The sequence below is a fragment of the Sapajus apella genome, unplaced genomic scaffold (assembly GCF_009761245.1).
Source record: "Sapajus apella isolate SASKATOON/1434 unplaced genomic scaffold, GSC_monkey_1.0 scaffold7, whole genome shotgun sequence".
In the NCBI taxonomy this organism is placed as follows: Eukaryota; Metazoa; Chordata; class Mammalia; order Primates; family Cebidae; genus Sapajus; species Sapajus apella.
This window is the reverse complement of record NW_022436947.1, coordinates 1504962-1523421: the sequence shown is the minus strand read 5'-3', so window position 1 is coordinate 1523421 and position 18460 is coordinate 1504962. Positions and strand designations below refer to the sequence as shown.

The 18460-nt window shown below is 47.7% G+C and overlaps 1 protein-coding gene and 1 non-coding gene across 4 annotated transcripts in view; one reads left to right on the top strand and one right to left on the bottom strand.

The window, feature by feature from the left end:
* SLC37A3 (solute carrier family 37 member 3) overlaps positions 1 to 11908 on the bottom strand; it is a 57376-nt gene extending 45468 nt beyond the window's left edge. For 2 of the 3 annotated variants that reach the window (XM_032275826.1, XM_032275828.1), the window contains exon 1: positions 11777 to 11908. The gene's annotated coding sequence lies outside the window, so the exon portion shown is untranslated. Of the gene's footprint in view, positions 1 to 11390; positions 11518 to 11776 lie in introns of those variants that run through there. The other variant, XM_032275827.1, reaches the window with a different exon arrangement.
* Positions 11909 to 16110: 4202 nt separating this feature from the next.
* On the top strand, positions 16111 to 16217 carry LOC116550519. Its single transcript, XR_004268469.1, has one exon. It is a non-coding gene; the product is annotated as a U6 spliceosomal RNA (small nuclear RNA).
* Positions 16218 to 18460: the final 2243 nt, after the last annotated feature.

Genomic DNA, 18460 nt, shown 5'->3' with positions numbered 1-18460 from the left:
ATCTCGGCTCACCGCAACCTCCGTCTCCTGGGTTCAGGCAATTCTCCTGCCTCAGCCTCCTGAGTAGCTGGGATTACAGGCATGCGCCACCATGCCCAGCTAATTTTTTGTATTTTTGGTAAAGACGGGGTTTCACCATGTTGACCAGGATGGTCTCGATCTCTTGACCTCGTGATCCACCCGCCTCGGCCTCCCAAAGTGCTGGGATTACAGGCTTGAGCCACCGCGCCCGGCTTCATGTACCTGTTTTTAAATATGTGCACAATGTGGAATGGCTCAGTCAAGCTAATTAACATATGCATTACCTCACCAACTTATTTTTTGTTGTGAGAAAACTTAACATCTACTCTTTTAGCAATTTTCAAAATAGAGTACATTGATATTAACTATAGTTACCAGCCGGGCACAGTGGCTCACCCCTGTAATATCAGCACTTTGGGAGGCCGAGGCAGGTGGATTGATGGAGTTCAGGAGTTTGAGACCAGCCTAGGCAACACAGCAATGCTCCATCTTTGGTCTTTATTTTTTTTTTTTTTGAGACGGAGTCTTGCTCTGTCACCAGGCTGGAGTGCAGTGGCATGATCTCGGCTCACTGCAACCTCCACCTCCCGGGTTCAAGCAATTCTCCTGCCTCATCCTCCCGGGTTCAAGCAATTCTCCTGCCTCATCCTCCTGAGTAGATGGAACTACAGGCGCGTGCCACCACGGACAGGTAATTTTTGTATTTTTTAGTAGAGACGGGGAGCAAAACCTCATCTCCACAAAAAATAAAAAAAAATATTAGCCAGGTTGGGTGCAGTGACTTACACCTGTAATCCCAGCACTTTGGGAGGCTGAGGCGGGTGGATCACTTGAAGTCAGGAGTTCAAGACCAGCCTGGCCAAAATGGTAAAACCCCATCTCTACTAAAATACAAAAAAATTAGCCAGGAGTGGTGACACACACCTGTAATTCCCAGCTACTCAGGAGGTCAAGGCACAAGAATCACTTAACCTAGGAGGCGGAGGCTGCAGTGAGCCGAGATCGCACCACCACACTCCAGCCTGGGCCACAGAGTGAGACTCTGTCGAAAGAAAAGAAAAGAAAGAACAGTTTAGGGGTCATGCAGCCTCTGGTTCCAAGACTCTGAACCTCCACAAATTGATCCTAGGGATAACATCACTATTGTAAAACCTAAGATCAGTGCTTAGGGTATTTTGCAGACCCTACACTCAATAGATCAGCTGACACCACACAGACAGCTAATCTGGCTCAACTAGTTCTACCAGCCCACCTAGGAACAGAAGACGGCAAGAAAACTTCACTTCAACCCCCTGTGATTCCATCTCCAACCTGACTAATCAGTACTCCCTACTTCCCAAGCCCTACCCACCAAATTATCTTTCAAAACTCTGATCTCCCTCAGGGAGACTGATTTGAGTAATAATAAAACCGTGGTCTCCTGCACAATCAGATCTGTGTGAATTACTGTTTCGCCACTGCAATTTCTGTCTTGATAAATTGGCACTATCTAGGCAGCAGGCAAGGTGAACCCACTGGGTGGTTACAACAGTGTGCAATCACTGCTAAGTAAAAAATGACTTCTCACTGCAGCAACATGCCCAGATGGAAGGCAATGTTGCCTTTTTTTTTGAGACAGAATCTCACACTGTCGTCCAGGCTGTAGTGCAGTGGCATGATCTCGGCTCACTGCAATCTCTGCCTCCTGGGTTCAAGCAATTCTCCTGCCTCAGCCTCAGTAGCTGGGATTACAGGAGTGCGCCACCATGCCCAGCTAATTTTTTTGTATTTTTTTTAGTAGAGACGGGGTTTTACCATGTTGGCCAGGATGGTCTCGATCTCCTGATCTTGTGATCTGCCCACCGCGACCTCCCAAAGTGCTGGGATTACAGGTGTGAGCCACCTCACCTGGCGACAATGTTGCCTTCTACAATGCTGCTTTGGGATATAAAATTTCCCCCAATTATTATTTCTAATTTCACTTTCTACAGTGGTATTTAGAGTCCTTTGCAACCCAAATAGAAAGCTGTACTTCAGAGGCCAAGGCAAGAGGATCGCTGGAGGCCAGGAGTTCAAGATCACCCTGGGCAACAGACCCCGACTCTACAAAAAATTTTGAAATTTGCCGGGCTTGGTGGTTCACGCCTGTAATTCCAGCACTTTGGGAGGCCGAGGCGGGTGGATCACGAGGTCAAGAGATCAAGACCATCCTGGTCAACATGGTGAAACCCCGTCTCTACTAAAAATACAAAAAATTAGCTGGGCATGGTGGCGCGTGCCTGTAGTCCCAGCTGCTCGGGAGGCTGAGGCAGGAGAATTGCCTGAACCCAGGAGGCAGAGGCTGCGGTGAGCCGAGGTCGCGCCATTGCACTCCAGCCTGGGTAACAAGAGTGAAATTCCGTCTCAAAAAAAAAAAAAAAAAAAAAATTTTAAAATTTGCCAGATGTGGTGGCATGCACTGTAGTCCTAGCTACTAGGGAGGCTGAGGCAGGAGGATTACTTGAGGCCAGGCCTTCAAGGCTGCAGTGAGCTATGATGATGCCACTGCACTCCTGCCTAGGTGACAGAGGAAGATCTTGTCTCCAAAAAAAAAAGAAAAAGAATAACCAACTGTCTTATATTAGAAACTCTGTAAAGAGAGAAAGTCTACTGCAGAGTGGGCAGGGGAGTGGTTAGCAGGAAAGGAGATGACATACATGAAGCCACCACACACCCACTCTGCCCCATTCATCTCATCTGCCCAGTCTTCCCACACATCCTATCCCTGGCCCTTTTGACCATGCTCTCTGGAAACAGAGACACACGGTTAGCAAACTCCAAATCTTTACTCTCTGGAAACCTAGTTACATGGTCAGCAGCACCATATCCTTATAAGACTCCTGGCGCTCCCCTGATTACTTCACTTCCCCTAAGGCCTCTCAAGAGGAGCAATCTTTCTTCCCACAACCTACAGGCCTCAAGGACACAAGGGGTCCCGTTCTCTTTGTTTCCCTGAGGCCATTTCCAGATCTTTGTCTTCCTGGCAAGACCCAGGCTTCTTTGAAGCTCACACCCTGGGGCTTTACAGCCTGCTGTTTCCCATAGAAGTCAGGGACTGATCTCCCCAGCACTCCTGTGCCACCGTCACCCAGCCTCCATCCCCTCAGACAGGTGGATAAGCTCCCACCCCAGCCTCTCAGTTCCGGTTCTCTTCACCACCACCCTTTTCCTCCATCCCCCAATAAAAACACAGGCAAGGCTGAAAGCTTTCAAATTTCCTACTTCCTGTCCTTGCAGATCAAGTACCTGAATCCACCACACCTCAACAGTCATTTGACCTCAACAAGCCTCCCGGTTAAGTAACCTCACTTTTCCCTTATCCATCCCCTTCTTGTCCTCATTTTCTTCCTTCGCAACTTAGAATCTATAGTGCCCTTCCTTGTCTCTGTCGACCTCCTTTCCTGCACCCAAGCAGCTGAGTTTTGCCACAGAAAAATCACACAAGCAGGCTGATTTCACTTTTTAGATTCAAACCACAAACCACAAAAGAGCATGCAACACTGCCCAGCAAGCAATTACTACTTCCCAGTAATTTTGCTTTCTCAATCTGAGATAGCAATTTCACACTTCTCTTTTTAAACTTCCAACATCTTTCTCCCCTCCTTCCTCCAGTATCATGCCTTTAAGTCAACAATTCCCAGATTCGCTGAGCACAGTGGCTCACACCTGTAATCCCAGCACTTTGGGAGGCCAAGGCAGGTGGATCATGAAGTCAGGAGTTCGAGACCAGCCTGACCAACATGGTGAAACCCCGTCTTTATTAAAAAAAAAAAAAAAAAAAAAAAAAAAAATCCCAGATTCATGACTCTAACTTAGATCCTCCAAGATCCAAATGATCACTTAATATCCCTCCATGGATCTAAACAGAACTCTTTGGTTGGGCATGGCGGTTCAGGCCTATAATCCCAGCACTTCAGGAGGCCAGATCAGGAGATCGAAACCAGCCTGGCCAATACGGTGAAACTCCGTATCTACTAAAAATACAAAAAGTAGGCCGGGCACGGTGGCTCAAGCCTGTAATCCCAGCACTGTGGGAGGCCGAGGCGGGTGGATCACGAGGTCAAGAGATCGAGACCATCCTGGTCAACATGGTGAAACCCCGTCTCTACTAAAAATACAAAAAATTAGCTGGGCATGGTGGCGCGTGCCTGTAATCCCAGTGACTCAGGAGGCTGGGGCAGGAGAATTGCCTGAACCCGGGAGGCGGAGGTTGCGGTGAGCCGAGATCGCGCCATTGCACTCCAGCCTGGGTAACAAGAGCGAAACTCCGTCTCAAAAAAAAAAAAAAAAAAAATACAAAAAGTAGCTGGTCATGGTGCCAGGCACCTTGCAATCCCAGCTATTCGGGAGGCTGAGGCAGAAGAATCACTTGAACCGGGGAGGCAGAGGTTGCAGTGAGCCGAGATCAGGCCACTGCACTCCAGTCTGGGCAAGAGTGAGGCTCCATTTCAAATAAAATAAAACAGAACTTTTCATTTCGCCCTCCAAATCTATCCCTCCCCTGTGGAGTTCTAATTAGAGAAAAAGAGTCAGGCTGGTGGGAGCAATGGAAAGCAAAAAGAATAAGCAGAGAAGTTCTAAGTCTGCCTTTCTTTGTGGTCCAGGACACATACACCTCCTGCACAAGTAACTCACAATCTTCCTGCACCCAGTAATCACCAGACACTCAACTGATAGAAAAATGCAAGTTAGCTCACTGCAACCTTGGCGTCATCTGTACTGCACAAAGCCCTCTTCAGCACACAGCACCATCCCATAAAATCTCCAGCAAGCCTTTATCTCCTTGCAGTCAGCTCCTCTCTTGCTGACCTGCCTGTTGCTTCCTTGCAAACACACTCTCATACCTTCTCTAATAAATCTGCCTTTCTATACCTAAAACTGTCTTGGTAAATTCTTCTGACTGCCTGTACCACCAGCCCTGATAGTCACTGATCACCTGCAACATTTTGATGACCTGTACGGGAAACTCTCCTTACGGAGAACCCTCTCCCTCCCTTTCTTTTTCCAAACTTGGAACCCTCAGTGGACAGCATCTAAGCGCCAAGACAACTGAAGGTCTCTGGCTGGAGCTACACTCCAGTGGGACTGAAAGGTGTCCATGTGAAAGCGCCTAACCTCCTCCAGTCCAGCCCAGATAGTCGCTAATCACCTGCGACATCCCTTGGTATTCCCACCTCAGCTAAGGCACTGCCATTCCTTACAGTCAACCAAGGTAACTACCAGGTATCCTTTACTTCTTTTCCTTTAACTTCTGCATCCAATCCAGTACTAAATCCAGTCCTTTTCACCTCCAAAATATATCCCGAAACCCAACATCCATATTGATAAGCTCACTCCCCAGCCTCTCAGTTCTGGCCCTCTTCACCACCACCCTCTTCTCTCCATCCTCACTGCCACCACCCTAAGATAAACCACCAGCAGCATCTCCCACCTGCCTACCTTGACAGTTTCTGCTTAAAACCCTTTCCTGGCTCCCCAAGACTCAGACAAAAATACAGATTATTTGCTACAGCCTTCAAAGCCTGTCTAACCTCTGCAGGTTAATAGATGCTTAGGGCTGAGGAGGGGCAGGGCTGACAGATGGGTTGGTAACAGGAGGCTACGGATGGAGGAGGAGGCTGCTGAGCCAATAACTAAACTGCAGAGGTTGGGTTTTGCTTTATTTCATTACTTTCCAATGCCTAAGGTATAAAACTCAAAGGATACGGCCGGGTGCAGCGGCTCATGCCTATAATCCCCCACGATCACACATGTGAGCACAAAGGATACACCACCTGTTGTGCATTTACTTCACTTATCAGAGGTTGGAGGTCCACATCAGCACCTGCAGAGCTGCTGCACTTTTCTGAACACATGCGCAGTCCTCCCTGACATGAACGATTCTTTAGATATTTAACCAGTCCCCCACTGGGCAGCTGGGTGGTTCCCAATCCTTTGCCAGGCCGTCTCCTTTCTACTCTGCCCACCTACCTCCCAGCCTCGCCACCACCACTCCTCAGGCTCACTGCTGTCTCCCCACGCCAAATCCCTTCCTGTCCCTGAACCCGTCAAGCCTCCTCCTGCTTTGGGCTTTGTGTTTGCTGCTCCGCAAGAGAAGTGCTTTTGTCCTGGTTCTTGGCAAATGGCTTGCTCCTTCCTTTTCTTGGCTAGTCAATGAAATGTCACCCCCTAGAGTGACCTGCCCTGACCATACTATCTAAATCAGTCTTCCCTGGTTAATACCTCTCACGTTCCTTTCACTATTTCTTTCCTTCAGAGCATTTCTCTCAATTATCTGGATTCAGTGTTTCCATGTCTACTGATCCTCTGTAAGCTCCATAAAAGCAGTGGCTCTCTCTGTCCTGAGTCCCATACCTACATCCACAGGACCCAGCAGAGCATTGAGAATGATCAATAAAGATTTTTTGGGCCAGGCAGGATGGCTCACACTTGTAATCTCAACACTTTGGGAAGCAAGGCAGACAGATGGCTTGAGCCCAGAGTTCGAGACCAACCTGAGCAATATGGTGAAACCCTGTCTCTACAAAAAATAGAGGGCATGATGGTGCATACCTGTAGTTCCAGCTACTCGGGAGGTGGAGGTGGGAGGATCCCTTGAACCCCATAGGTGGAGACTGAAGTTAGCCAAGATTGTGCCACTACAGTCCAGCCTGGGCAACAGAGTGAGACCCCATATCAAAACAAAAAAAAGTGGCCAGGCACGGTGGCTGACACCTGTAATCCCAGCAATTTGGGAGGCCAAGGCGGGTGGATCACGAGGTCAGGAGATTGAGACTATGCTGGCCAACATGGTGAAACTGCATCTCTACTAAAAATACAAAAAAGTTAGCTGGGTGTGGTGGTGCACACCTGTAGTCCCAGCTGCTCAGAAGGCTGAGGCAGGAGAATTGCTTGAACCCAGGAGGCGAAGACTGCAGTGAGCCAAGATTACACCACTGCACTACAGCCTGGGAGACAGTGTGAGACTCTGTTTAAAAAAAAAAAAAAAAGTTTATTTTGAATGAATAAATTGGTTGACTGATGGCAGAACACTAATGCTTACAAAGTGCCAGACACCATGCTAGGTACTGACCATACATTACTGCATTTAGTTCTCTCAATATTTTACAGATGAGAAAACAGATATTAGAAAGTAATCGGCCAGGTTTGATGGCTGACACCTGCAATCCCACCACTTTGGGAGGCCAAGATGGGTAGATCAAGAGGTCAGGAGCCCAAGACCAGCCCAGCCAAGATGGTGAAACCCCGTCTCTACTACAAATATAAAAATTAGCTGGGTATGTTGGCAGGCGCCTATAATTCCAGTTACTCAGAGGGTAAGGCAGGAAAATCACTTGAATCCCAGGGAACGGAGGTTGCAGTGAGCCAAGATCACACGCCAGGGCAACAGAGTGAGACTCCGTCTCAGAAGAAAAAAGGTAAGTAATCTCACCAGGCACGGTGGCTCACGCCTGTAATCCTAGCACTTTGGGAGGCCAAGGCAGGTGGATCATCTGAGGTCAGGAGTTCAAGACTACCCTGGCTAACATGGTGAAACCCCATCTCTACTAAAAATATAAAAATTAGCCAGGCATGGTGGCGCACGCCTGTAATCCCAGCTACTCAGGAGGCTGAGGAAGGAGAATTGCTTGAACCCGGGAAGCGGAGGTTGCAGTGAGCTGAGATCACACAACTGCACTCCAGCCTGCGCAATGAGGGTGAGACTCCATCTCAAAAATAAAAAAACTGGGCCGGGCGCGGTGGCTCAAGCCTGTAATCCCAGCACTGTGGGAGGCCGAGGCGGGTGGATCACGAGGTCAAGAGATCGAGACCATCCTGGTCAACATGGTGAAACCCCATCTCTACTAAAAATACAAAAAATTAGCTGGGCATGGTGGCGCGTGCCTGTAATCCCAGCGACTCAGGAGGCTGGGGCAGGAGAATTGCCTAAACCCGGGAGGTGGAGGTTGCGGTGAGCCGAGATCGCGCCATTGCACTCCAGCCTGGGTAACAAGAGCGAAACTCCGTCTCAAAAAAAATAAATAAATAAAAATTAAAAAACTAAAAAAAATAAAAGAAAGAAATCTCTAGGTCTGGTCCAGTAGCTCAAGCCTATAATCCCAGCACTTTGGGAGGCGGAGGTGGGAGGATCACTTGAGCTCAGGAGTTTAAGACCAACCATGGTAACATAGGGAAAGCCCATCTCTACAAAAAATACAAAAATTACCTGTGGCCCCATCTACTTGGGAGGCTGAAGTGGGAGGATCACTTGAGGCTGGGAGGCTGAAGTGGGAGGATCACTTGAGCCCAGGAGGCTGAGGCAGCAGTGAGCCATTACTGCACCACTGCACTCCACCCTAGGTGACAGAGCAAGACCCTGTCTCAAAACATGTTTTAAAAAAGCAATCTCTCTTAAGAGATGGAGTGCACATTCAAACTCAGACCTGATTCTAGATCCTATATCATTTAAGAGGAAAGGTTAAAATAGAAAATATTCCAGCTGGACACAATGGCTCATGCCTGTAATCCTAGCACTTTGGGATGCCGAGGTGGGCGGATCATGAGGTCAAGAGATTGAGACCACCCTGGCCAACATGGTGAAATCCTGTCTCTACTAAAAATACAAAAATTAGCTGTGTATGGTGGCTCACACCTGTAGTCCCAGCTAATCAGGAGGCTGGGGCTGGAGAATCACTTGAACCCGGGAAGTAGAGGTTACAGTGAGCTGAGATCATGCCACTGCACTCCAGCCTGGCAATACAGCGAGACTCTGTCTCAAAAAAAAAAAAAAAAAAAGAAAAGAAAATATTCCAAGCTGGGTAAAACATTGTAGTTAGAACTATCACACCCTCATACATTAAAAAAGAGCTACAAAAAAAATTAAAACAGGCTGAGCACGGTGGCTCATGCCTGTAATCCCAGCACTTTGGCACTTTGGGAGGCTGAGGCAGGTGGATCATTTGAGGTCAGGAGTTCGAGACCAAAGTAGTGAATATGGCAAAACCCTGTCTCTACTAAAAATACAAAAATTAGCCAGGCGGGGTTGTGGGTGCCTGTAGCCCCAGCTGCTTGGGAGGCTGAGACAGAATTGCTTGAACCTGGGAGACAGAGATTGCAGTGAGCTGAGATTCCCCCACTGTACTCCAACCTGGGCAAGAGTGAGACTCTGTCTCAAATAACCAAATAAAAATAAAAGAACTAGCAAACCTTAAACTCAGAGGTATACATCCAGGATGGGGAAAAAAAAACATCTTACTGGTTAAGAGTGGTTCTCTTACACACTCAAAGGAGAGAGGCATTAGATGGCATTAGATGGGCAATTACTAACCTCTCAGACTTCAGTTTGTATATGTGCGCAGTAAAAAGATTATATTCAAAATGTAAAGAATAATGTGGGAAATTATTAATGGATAGCTGAGTTCACCATTTTTTTTTTTTTTTTTTTTTTTTTTCCCGAGACGGAGTTTCGCTCTTGTTACCCAGGCTGGAGTGCAATGGCACAATCTCGGCTCACCGCAACCTCCGCCTCCTGGGTTCAGGCAATTCTCCTGCCTCAGCCTCCTGAGTAGCTGGGATTACAGGCACTTGCCACCATGCCCAGCTAATTTTTTGTATTTTTAGTAGAGACGGGGTTTCACCATGTTGACCGGGATGGTCTCGATCTCTTGACCTCGTGATCCACCCGCCTCGGCCTCCCAAAGTGCTGGGATTACAGGCATGAGCCACCGCGCCCGGCTGAGTTCACCATTTTTACAGTACTGCATACATTGCAGTTTAGCATCTCAATGCTCACACTCATACAAGTATCTGTTTGGTTTTTTTTTTTCAGAGATAGGGTCTCACTCTGTTACCCGGGCTAGATTGCAGTGGCGTGATCATAGCTCACTGCAGCCTCTGCAGTCTACCTAGGCTGAGGCAATCCTCCTGCCTCAGCCTCCAGAGTTGCTGGGACTCCAGGTGGGCACCATCACACCTGGCTAATTTTCTTATCTTTTGTAGAGACAGGGTCTTGCTATGTTACCCAGCCTGGTCTTGAATTCCTGGCCTCAAGAGATAGATCCTCCTGCCTTGACCTCCCAAAGCCCAGGGATTATGGGCATGAGCCACTGAACCCAGTCACAAGAATCTTTTTTATCCCACATTATCTTATATGAAGCCATTTACTTGTACCACATAAATCCTTTTTATTCATAACTCAAGTCTTCCTGTAATTTTTCTCTCTTCTTTTTTTTTTTTTTTTTTTTTTTTTGAGACGGGGTTTCGCTCTTGTTACCCAGGCTGGAGTGCAATGGCGCGATCTCGGCTCACCGCAACCTCCGCCTCCTGGGTTCAGGCAATTCTCCTGCCTCAGCCTCCTGAGTAGCTGGGATTACAGGCACGCGTCACCATGCCCAGCTAATTTTTTGTATTTTTAGTAGAGACGGGGTTTCACCGTGTTGACCGGGATGGTCTCGATCTCTTGACCTTGTGATCCACCCGCCTCGGCCTCCCAAAGTGCTGGGATTACAGGCTTGAGCCACCGCGCCCGGCCCTTTTTTTTAAGACAGAGTCTGGCCCTTCTGCCCAGGCTGGAATGCAGTGGCTGTGATCGTGATCTCGGCTCCCTGCAGTCTCCGCCTCTCGGGTTCAAGTGATTCTTCTGCCTCAGCATTCCGAGTAGCTGGGATTACAGGCGTGTACCACCACAACCGGTTAAATCTTTTTTTTTTCTTTTTAGTAGAGTCGGGGTTTCACGATGTTGGCCAGGCTGTTCTTGAACGCCTGACCTCAAGTGATTCACCTGCTTCGGCCTCCCAAAGTGCTGGGATTACGGGCAGGAGACACCGCGCCCAACCTGAAGCTCAATTTCCTCATGTATTGATTAAATGAGATAATTTATTTGGAGTTCTTAGTATAGAGCTTGGTATGCAAGCAACATCCAACAAATTGAAAAATCACTGAAGCACCAAAGCACTGAAGACATTCCCTTCAACAACTACTATTTTACACAAGTTATAAACACATGTGTATATAAATGTGTGTAAAGGTAGAAATAAATTGGTGGACAAAAAGATAACAATTGAATGCTTTTGCTCACTCCAGGAACCACTCCTCCCTATGAACTTTCAGTAAGAGTTACCACGAGATAGCCTACAATCTTACATTTCAAGAAAACACTAAAAACTCCGGGGACACATTCCCATTATATCCCGTCAAAACTGAGAATAAACAGAACACACTCTGCGAAGAATAAGGAGGGAATGACGAACAATTTGACCAAATTTCTTGACGGAGATCATGGTAGTTACCAGAAAACAAAGCCAGTTACTCCACTGAGACCACTCTCCTTCTCTGACCTCTATGCATCCTTCCCAAAAAGCCTCCCCACCTACCTGAAAAGCATCTCCTCTCTCCCGGTCCGAACGCCAAGCCCTTTTCTGGTCAAATCAGAATCTCCCAGACCCACAGCTGGAGAGCAGGCTGGCTAGGAGCACAAAAGCCGCCGCCGCGTGGGTCCCGCCCGGGCCGCAGGGTCCCTCAGGGGTCCTTCTCCTCCCAATCCTCCCCCTCGCGGTACCCCGCTGGCCGCCAGGACCCCAGACCCGTGCCCGGGGCGCGGATGGAAGGCGCTGGCGGCCGATCCTGCCTGGGCACCCCACCCACGGGGGGGGCCGCCACCTCCATCTCTGCACTGCCCTCCCGACCCGGGAAGCCCCTCGGATTGGACCCGCCCCCGCCCCTAGCAGGGCTCCGGCCCCACACATCAAGGCTCGCGCACCCGAGACACTCAGTGGTCGCGGCTCTCCAGCCCCGGCTCCACTCGCCTGGTCCGCTGGGCTCCGCTGCCCGCCGCCCTCGCCGCCAGCTCACCCCTGGCGTCTCGGCCAGGGTTTCCGGGCGCCCACGTGACACTCCCGTCCCGGGGCACGCTGGGAGTTGTAGTCCCGCGGCGCGGCCTCACCTGCTCGCGCGGAAGAGGGCGGGAGGGCGGAGGCCCCAGTGAAGCCAGCTGCTGAGGATCCGGCCAGGAACGTTAGCTGCAAAAGACCAGAGGCAGAGAGAAGAAATGATATGGGGAGAACTGGTGCATACTTTTTTTTTCTTAAGAGAGCGGTATTTGGTGTTTGTTTTTATAAAAAGTAACACACAACTAAGTGTGCTACTGACCTGCCGTAACTTTAGGCGCCTAAGTTAATTAAATGCAGGCCGGCCACAGTGGGCTCACGCCTGTAATCTAACACTTTAGGAAGTCGAGAAGGGAGGATCACTTGAACCCAGTATTTCAAGACCAGCCTGAGCAATAAAGCCAGACCCCGTCTCTACAAAAAAAATTAAAATTAGCCAGGCGTGGTGGCAGGTGCCTGCGTTCCCTGCTACTGGGGCAGCCAAGGTGCGAGGATCGCTTAAGCCCAAAAGTTTGAGGCTGGCAGCTGTGATCGCTCCATTGCACTTCAGCCTGGGCAACAGAACAAGACCCTGCCTCCAAAAAAAAAAATCCGGCACAAGTGGCTCACACCTGTAATCCTAACACTTTGGGAGGCCGAGGTAGGAGCATCATTTGAGGCCAAGAGTTTGAGACCAGCCTGGGCAAGATACTGAGCGCCCCCCTTCCCCGCTGTCGTTTCTTTAAAAAATAAATAGCCAGGCTCGAGTGGCTCATGCCTGTAATCCCAGCACTTTGGGAGGCCGAGGCGGGTGGATCACGAAGTCAGGAGATCGAGACCGTCCTGGCCCACATAGTGAAACCCCGTCTCTACTAAAAATACAAAAAACTATCTGGGCGTGGTGGCCCACACCTGTAGTCACAGCTACTTGGGAGGCTGAGGTAGGGGAGTTGCTTGAAACCAGGAGGTGAAGGTTGTAGTGAGCTGAGATCGTGCCATTGCACTCCAGCCTGGCAACAGAGCAAGACTCCACCTCATAAATAAATAAATAAATAAATAAAATACAGACACTTGTTTGAATTTGAAAGAAAACTTCTCTTAACCCAGAAAATCTCCACAACAACCATTACATACCTGTTCTCAAGATAAACAACCACTAGTTTTCAAGTAACAGAACTTGACAACACCTTTTATCAAACAGTTCCATTATGCTGGCTTTATCCAGAAGCAAAACAAACTTCGAATATCTTTTTCCTGTTAAACTTCACATATCTTCACAGCAGGAGGTAGTTTTGCAAATTGGAGCAAGGCACCCACGCCCAGGAAGTCAGTCTCTTAGCCTCCTGTAGGAACTGGGAGATACAGAAACTCTGTGTCTGCATTTCAAAAAGATGACCCCCAAGACCTTGAGGACACATTTCTGAGCTGTGATACTGGCAAGAAGCTTATTTCACCATTATAAAGATTTGTATGCATTTGAAAAGGACAGAGAAAGAAATTTTGAAAGAAAAGAGAGAAGGCTGAGAAGTCTCTTCCTTCATTTTCAGCAGAGGAATGAAGCCTGTTATTTTTCATTTTTATTCGCCCTTATACAACGGTAGTTTTGTTTCTAGCCCTTACACAGCAGTAGTTTTGTCTCTAGGCATCCAAGGGCATGCCTAGAAATATGATGTCAGGGTGAGCAAAAATAAATGAGCCAAATATGTTACTTTTATTTTTAAACATTCATTGTGAATCGTTTATTTTTCAGCCTAAAAAAGGAAGCAAATTCTGACACATGCTACAACATAAAGGAACCTTAAAAAACATTATGTTAATTGAAATAAGTCAGACAGCCAGGCGCGGTGGCTCATACCTGTAATCCCAGCACTCTGGGGGGACCAGGCAGGCAGATCACCTGAGGCTGGGAGTTCAAGACCACCCTGACTAACATGGAGAAACCCTGTCTCTACTAAAAATACAAAATTAGCCAGGCATGGTGGCACATGTCTGTAATCCCAGCTACTCTGGAGGCTAAGGCAGGAGAATCACTTGAACCTGGAAGGCAGAGGTTGGGGAGAACCGAGATCACGCCATTGCACTCCAGCCTGGACAACAAGAGCGAAATTCTGTCTCAAAAATAAAATAAAATAAGTCAGACATAAAAGGACTAGTACAGTACAACTCCACTTACATGGGGCAGCCAGAATAGCCAAATTCAAATCCATAGAGTGAGAAAGCATGGTGGTTGCCCGTGGCTGGAGGGAAGAGGAATTGAGAAATTGTTGTTTAATGGCTATGAAGCTTCCATTTGGGATGACAAAAAAGTCCTGGAGATGGATGGTGATGTTGGCTGCACAACAATGTATTTAATGCCATTGAATTGTACACTTAAAAATGGTTAAAATGGTAAATATATATATATATAGTAAAATTTACGTTTTGTGTTATATTTACATAGGGGTGTGTACATATGTGTGTGTGTGTAGTGTCAAGTATATAACGTGTGTCACCACCACTCAGGGCTAGAATGCCTTCTTAGCCACGTGATGGTGTATACCTGTAATCCCAGCTACTAGGGAGGTTGAGGCAGGAGGATTACCCACCTTTGGAGGCTGCAATGAACTATGATCATGTCACTGCACTCCAGCCTGGGTGACAGAGGGAGACCCAGTCTCTTAAAAACGAAAAAAAAAAGTATCTATATACACATACATGTATACATATGAATGCCTTCTTTCCTGGTAGCCCAAGCTATGCTCTTTGTATTCATAGTGACCTTGGTGGAGAGGGTCAGGTTGTAGACAGAGGCAGGATCTCTCTCTCCTTGACTTCCAAAACCATCAGGATATTTAAATATTTGTTTCACTGCTATGTTCAGGTGAAAAAAAAAGGAAAAAGAGAAGAAAGAAAAAAAATTTTGTAATATTTGTTTTCTACCTGTAGATGTTCTCCAAGTGTGCAGTGGGTCTGAGTCAGGTGACTTTTTGAAAAACAGTAACCAGGCGGGGGCATGGTGGCTCATGGCTGTAATCCCAGCACTTTGAGAGACCAAGGCAGGCAGATCACCTGAGGTAAGGAGCTCCAGACCAGCCTGGCCAACATGGTGAAACCCCATCTCTACTAAAGAAACAAAAATTAGCCAGGCATGGTGGTGGGTGCCTGTAATCCCAGCCACTTGGGAGGCTGAGGCAGGAGAATCACTTGAACCCAGGAGGTAGAGGTTGCAGCGGGCCCAGATCACACCATTGCACTCTATCCTGGGCAACAAGAGCAAAACTCCATCTCAAAAAAAAAAAAAAAGTAAACATTACCAGAAGAAAGACAACATTTTAGACACTTAACCTCATGACATTGACACCTAACAGGTTTTATTTCCTGCCCCTGGTCACACATTTGGGGTGAATCTTGACCTACACTGGATTTCCACATTGCAGACATGTGCCGGTGGCTCTCAGCCTGCAGTAATGTTTGGCAGGGTCTGTTGTTTTCTTGCTGTACCTGACAGTGTTGAGTTTATCTCACCCAGAAGAGAGTATCCTGAAAATGGATAGGTAACTGGAGTTTTGGGTAAGACAGATTTTTCCAGGTTACCTGAAGACATTATAGAAGTAATGTTCCTGGATGGTGAATAAATTGCCCTGTATTTCAGTGCTTCCCAAACATTTTGGACCCAAGCCTACAGTAAAAAATACATTTCAGGCCTGGCACGGTGGCCCACGCCTGTTATCCCAGCCCTTTGGGAAGCTGATATGAGAGGACTGCTTGAACCTAGGAATTTGAGACCAATCTGAGTGAGGCCCTGGCTCTACAAAAAAGTGAAAAAAAAATAGCCAGGCCCAGTGGTTCACACCTGTAATCCCAGCACTTTGGGAGACCAAGTCAGGTGGATCATGAGGTCAAGAATTTGAGACCAGAAGACCGAGGCGGATGGATCACCTGAGGTCAGGACTTCGAGACCAGTCTGACCAACATGGTGAAACCCCATCTCAGGAAAAAAAAAAAAAAAAAGAGAATTTGAGACCAACCTGACCAACATGGTGAAACCCTGTCTCTACTAAAAGTACAAAAATTAGCCAGGTGTGGTGGCGCACACCTGTAATTCCAGCTACTCAGGAGGCTGAGGCAGGAGAATCGCTTGAACCCGGGAGGTGGAGGTTGCAGTGGGCCGAGATTGCAGCACTGCACTTCAGCCTGGGCCACAGAGCGAGACTCCATCTCAAAAAAAAAAAAAAAAAAAAAAAAAAAAGTGCTCGCTTCAGCAGCACATATACTAAAATTGGAACGATACAGAGAAGATTAGCATGGCCCCTGTGCAAGGATGACACGAAAATTCGTGAAGCGTTCCATATTTTTAGGCAGCAAATCACACTCCCACGTGTGTACCTATGCAACAACCTTGCATGTTCTTCACATGTACCCCAAAACCTAAAATGCAATAAAATAAATAAATGGAAAAAAAAATAGCTGGACATGATGGTGCACATCTGTGGTCCCAGATACTCAGGAGGCTGAGGCAGGAAGATTGCTTGAGCCCAGAAGGTCGAGGCTGCCGTGAGCCATGATGGTGCCACTGCACTTCAGCCTGGGTGACAGTGAGATCCTGTCTCAAAAAAACACATTCTTTTTTACATCACCCATTACAATATGCACGTGTACAACCGACCCGAAAATTTTGCAAAACAGTGGCCACTGTTACTACGTGAGATACATTCTGAAATTGTTTCCTAATCCCTTCTTGTGAAAATGCTGGTTGTAACCCGCTAAAATTGATTTCATGACTCATTTATAGGTCTCAGCCCACTGTCTGGAAATAGGACACCAATGTAAATATTTTATCAAACAGGATGTTTCTGTTTCAATTTTGCTTATTAGGTCTCTAATGCTGTTTAACTGCCTACATATCACATCCTATGTAGTGGACAAAATCTAGTCCCTGTGATAGACATTGAGAGGCAGTTACTGTTCTAGACTCCGGGGGGAAAAGATAGTAAGGAAGCTGGGCGCGGTGGCGTGCCTGTAGTCCAGCTACTGGGGAGCCTGAGGTGGGAGGATCACTTGAGCCCAGGAGTTCTGGGCTGTAGTGCGCTATGCCAACCGGGTGTTTGCACTAAGTTCGGCATCAATATGGTGACCTCCTGGGAGCGGGGGACCACCAGTTTGCCTAAGGAGGGGTGAACCAGCCCAGGTCGGAAACAGAGCAGGTCAAAACTCCCGTGCTGATCAGTAGTGGGATCGCACCTGCAAATAGCCACTGCACTCCAGCCTGGGCAACATAGCAAGACCCCGTCTCTAAAAATGAGAAAAAGAAAAAGAAAAAATAGTAAGGAAAATTCGCCTCGGCTTTATGCTTCTACTGCCAGCATCTGGGATGGTTAAACTTGAGGTTTTCTGGAAGTTAATGTTTGCTCTATGGTAGAATTTTTGAGGGAGTGAGGCAACATTTTCTTCAGCTCTTCTTCCCATACACGTTCAAAGTTCTTTTAGTTTTGTTTTTGTTTCCTTCTCGTTGCATCATCTCCTTTCTCTGACTCCTCACAAAGAGATACTCAGATCCAGGAAACAATTAATTACTGAAGACTTAAATTACGTACAATCTGGCCAGGCACAGGGGTTCATGCCTTGCAATCCCAGCACTTTGGGAGGCCAAGACAGGAAGATCACTTGAGCCCAGGAGTTTCTTTTTTTTTTTTTTTTTTTTTTTTTTTTTTTTTTTGAGACGGAGTTTCACTCTTGTTACCCAGGCTGGAGTGCAATGGCGCGATCTCGGCTCACCGCAACCTCCGCCTCCTGGGTTCAGGCAATTCTCCTGCCTCAGCCTCCTGAGTAGCTGGGATTACAGGCATGCACCACCATGCCCAGCTAATTTTTTGTAGTTTTTAGTAGAGACGGGGTTTCACCATGTTGACCAGGATGGTCTCGATCTCTTGACCTCGGGATCCACCCGCCTCGGCCTCCCAAAGTGCTGGGATTACAGACTTGAGCCACCGCGCCCGGCCTTTTTTTTTTTTTTTTGAGGAGTCTCACTCTGTCACCCAGGCTGGAGTGCAGTGGCGCAACCTTGGCCCACTGCAACCTCCACTTCCCAGGCTCAAGCAATTCTCCTACCCAAGTAGCTGGGATTATGGGCGTGCCACCACACCCGGCTAATTTTTGTATTTTTAGTAGAGATGGGGTTTGCCATGTTGGCTAGGCTGGTCTTGAACTCCTGACCTCAGGTGATCTGCCCGCCTCAGCCCCCAAAGTGGTGGGATTACAGGCGTGAGCTACTGCACACAGCCAATCCCAGGAGTTTCATACCACCATGCAAAACCTAGGGAGACCCCGTGTCTAAAAGAAATAAATAATAAGCAGGGCATGGTGGTGTGTGCCTATAGTCCCACCTACTTGGGAGACTGAAGTGGGGGCTTGCTTGAGCCTGGGAGGCTGTGGCTGCAGTGAGCCATGATCACACCACTGCACTCCAGCCTGGGCCACAGAACAAGACCGTGTCTCTAAAAAAATATGTATATATAATAAAATAAATTACTTAACATCTGTATTCTCCTTTATTTGTTAGATGTTAGATGTTCTCTCAACTAACAACCCCCAGGCCAGCT